At 45.8% G+C, this 4228-nt stretch overlaps 1 non-coding gene across 1 annotated transcript; it reads right to left on the bottom strand.

The window, feature by feature from the left end:
* Positions 1-3193: 3193 nt before the first annotated feature.
* Positions 3194-3324, bottom strand: LOC124986041 (U11 spliceosomal RNA). Its single transcript, XR_007108951.1, has one exon. It is a non-coding gene; the product is annotated as a U11 spliceosomal RNA (small nuclear RNA).
* Between the last annotated feature and the right edge of the window lie 904 nt (positions 3325-4228).

The following is a 4228-nucleotide window of genomic DNA, read 5'->3' as shown; positions in this document are numbered from 1 at the left end:
GTCAAATTTATGGAGGTAAACTCTTGCTAGCTCTGCATTTCAATTCCTTTTGGCTCCTGGGGCCAATTGAAATTCTGATTGTAGACTAGATGGTTGGGTACTGAGCTGGATCACATAAGAGATGCACCTCTGGTCATTCTGCAGAGCTTTGGGATCCTTTGGAATATAAGAAACCAGTTGTGCTACAACAGAGTCCAGGATACTAAGAGAGCACCTGGCATGTCTTCCACCACTAATTATGAAGCCTAATGAATACTTCAGATACTCTTCCTAGAGCTAGAGATACAGTGGACAAACGGATGAGATTAAATCTCTGCCCTTAGTGAGTTTACATTCTAGATGGGGGGGACTGACATAAATCAGTAAGTAAACAAAATGGAGCTTTTAATTAACACAATGAAAGAAATTAATGGAGTGATGACATAGAGAATAACGAGGGGAATCTACTGCGTTAGTCCATTTTCTATTGCTATAACAAAATATCCGAGGTTGGGTACTTTATAGAGAAAAAAGTTTTATTTGACTCACAACTCTGGAGATTCAAGAACATGGTATTGGCATATAGTGAAGGCTTCATGGTGGGAGTGTGTGCAAGAGGAAGAGTTTACATAGTTAGACAGAAAGCAAGAGCTGGTGAGAGACCAGACTCCTTCTTTTTTCATCACAATTCATTCTTTCGGGAACTAATCCAGTCCCACAAGACCTGCAATAGTCCCTTCAGAAGGTGGAGGCCCAGTGACATGATTACCTTCCACTAAGCCCCACCTCTTAAAGGTTGCACCTCCTCAACACCACTACACTGAGGACCAAGCTTCCAGCACATGAGCCTTCAGGGGACACACTCAAGCCATTTCCAAACGGTAGCATCGGTTTTCAATCTGAGGGTAGGACCTGAGCAAAGTGGTAGATGAGAAGGACTCAGCTCTGGGAAGAGCTAAAAAAGACCATTTTAGGCAAAAAAAAAAAAAAAAAAAAAAGAAGAAGGGCAAAGCCTAGGTGGGGATGAGTCATGCATACTTGATGAAATGGAAAACACCCAGTGGATCAAAGTGAGGACAGGAGGAAAGGAATCTCAGCCAGTGGGGCCGTACCTTGCAGTGTGCGTAGACCACCACGAGGAGTTTGGGTTTTATTTTAAGTGCTTTGGAAGGCCACGGAAGATTGTGAGGACACAATGCAATAGTCTGATTCCTATCTTTTCAAAAAGACCCCTTGACTGCTGTGAGCAGAACACATTAAAGGAGACCAATGATGAAGAGGAGATGCTGGTGGAGGCGGCAGTCATAGAAGCAGATGTACAACGTGGCTATAGATCCCCTCCCGCAGGTCAGAGCCCACCGTAGGCTTCAGAGCATGAAGATCTCCAGGGATCCCCACTGATGCTCAGGTATCTACTGGGCACCTGCCCAGCACAGGGACAAGCATCTGGTGTAGTAGGAGGCAGAGGCCACATTAAGACACTTGCCTCATGGGGACACTCAAACACACCCACTTGACAAATTAAATTGTAAGGTGGCCGGGCGCAGTGGCACATACCTATAATCCCAGCAGCTCAGGAGGCTGAGATAGGAGGATCATGAGTTCAAAGCCAGCCTCAGCAACGGCAAGGCACTAAGCAACTCAGTGAGACCCTGTCTCTAAATAAAATACAAAATAGGGCTGGGGATGTGGCTCAGAGGTGGAGTGCCCTTGAGTTCAATTCCCAGTACCTCCCCCCGACAAAAAAGATTGTAAGATGCCAGGCTTCAGGCAATGGTGAGTGTGGGCACTGGAGCCAGAAGAAGCAGGACAGCTTTGTTAGCACGCCAGATGCCAGCCTTCAGGACCCTAGACACAGTTGTGAATGCATATCATCTATGCCACCCGTCCTTTCTCCTGCCAGGAATGCAGGCTGATCCCATCTTCCGTGCAAACACTACCCAGACCCCTTTCCCAGAGTTCCTACCACCAACCAACCAGCAAACAAACATCTGCTTCTTTTTTTCCCCAAGGAGTGGGGGTTAAACACCGGGCCTCACGCAGGCGAGGTCACGCTTTACCACTGAGCTCCATCCCCAGCCCCCCATATCTGCTTTAGTTGCTATAACTCGAATGGATTCTTAGTTTTGGGTCTGTGTGGAAGGGGTATTTAAGGCCTGGCTCTGACTAATAACCTTGGCCAGCAACTCTTTGCTGGTGGTGAACAGAAAAGTGCTAAGTATGTTTAGAGACAGCAAGATCTCTTGGAGAGATGGCCTAGAGCTGAGCGTGGACAGCTTTTCAAGGCTGGCTGAGGGTGGATGGCATTCACACATGAGAAAAGACCCAGGAGGATCCAGGGGACAGTACTGGCTCAACCTGGATGGAGTGAAAGGCTGTGTTCTTCTAATGCCAGCCTGCACATCTGAAATACAGGTGGTAAGAGCGGGTAGTGTGTTAACAGGGCTGTGGTGTTTCCCTCTGGTTGCTTTTAAGAGCTTCTCTTTGTCTCCATGGCTTGCAATTTCACTACTGGTGTTGAGTTGTGGATTTCTTTCTATCATACCTATCATATATATTGTGATTTCTATTGTCTTGGGTCATTGAGTTTTTCCACCAATTCATGTCAAAGCCCTAACCCCCGATGCCTCTGAGTGTGACTGTATTTGGAGATACGGTCTTTACAGAGGTGATTGCCCTAATGAAGTTAGTAGGATAATTTTTTTAGGGGGGAGTACTGGGCACTTAACCCAGGGGCAATTTACCACAGAGCTATCCCCAGTCATTTTTATATTTTGTTTTGAGATAGGGTCTCACTAAGTTGCTCAGGGCCTTGCTAAATTGCTGAGGCTGACCTTGAACTTGCCACCCTAAGCTGCTGGGATTACCATCAGTGAAAGAATGTTGTATAAAAGCCTTTTAAATGGACTGGAATGATTACCTCACTTATTAATTGCAAAGGGTAAAGGGTAACTTTCTCAAAAAGAAACCCGGGCAACATTATTTTAACCTAGTGGTCAGTCTTAACAATAATGGGACAGTCCAATACCAGGTCTGATGTGACATGTTGAGGACACAACAGCCCCTATTCATTAGTCCTACCAAAAATATTTAACCTGAATATGATTGTGAGGAGACAATAAGACAAATTCAAACTGAGGGCCTGAACTTTTAAAAAGTGTTCATGTGACAGGATAAATACAGTTGGGATAAATTTGTTTCTTATTATTTTTTAAAGGGTGCCAGACCAATCATCACCAGATGCCAAATAACCAAAGAATTATACTTCTGAAAACTTTTTAAGAGGATTCCACATGAAAAACAATTGAGTTGCCCTATGTACCACTCAGGACAGAGACCCTTTTTAAAATTAGTATTTTAAATGAGAGAATAAAACCACAAATTCAGCCTCATGTAACTCTCTCCTCCCCAGGGGAAACAAATGGGAGGACAAGGTGCCTATGAATCAGAGTTCCTTTAAAACTCAAAAGTGCTTGTGTAAGTCAGCTTTTGCACCACTGTGACCAAAATACCCAACAAGAACAACTTAGAGAAGGAAAAGTTTATTTGGGACTCGTGGTTTCTGAGGTTTCAGTCCATAGACAACTGGCTGCCTCCATTGATCTAGGCCGGAGGTGGGGCAGCCCAGCATGGTCGAGGAAAGCTGCTCAACTCACTGGGCTCAGCTGGGCTGGTGGAGGGGTCAGGTTGTGCCTTCAGGGCAGATGCACCTTTCAGAGCACCAAACCCCCACTTCCTCAAGCCACAGCCTACCTGCCTGCAGTCACCACCCAGTCATTCAAACTAGGAGGGGCTGCTTCAGTTTCAGCTCTCACAGTTCGATCGCTTTACCTCTGAACTTTCCTGCATTAACACAGGAGATTTTGGGGGACACCTCACATCCAAACCATAAGAGTGCTTTTCTTCATCCCAAATTTCCTCACACTGAGAATGAAAACCCAGAAAGCACCCCTGGGGCCCCGTGGCACCAAGGAAGCTGAAATGAACATGTTTTCTGGCTACCACAGCCTAGCTACATCTACATATATATGTCTATCATCTGGCTCTGGCTTCTATCAATGGGGTGGAGAAACGATCTAGCTGCTTCTCACCAGTCTGATCAAACTGCGCAAAGTTCATTTTTCCTTTTTATATCCCTTGCAGGTTGGCAGGGCAGGGTGCTGAGTCCCGGCCAGTGGGGATCCTGGTTTGGCTGCTGGTAATATGTGGAGATGCAAATCCAGGTGTGGGTGATGCACACATTCTTAGG

This window comes from Sciurus carolinensis, chromosome 5, assembly GCF_902686445.1.
Source record: "Sciurus carolinensis chromosome 5, mSciCar1.2, whole genome shotgun sequence".
Taxonomy (NCBI): Eukaryota; Metazoa; Chordata; class Mammalia; order Rodentia; family Sciuridae; genus Sciurus; species Sciurus carolinensis.
This window is presented reverse-complemented; position numbering and strand designations above follow the sequence as displayed.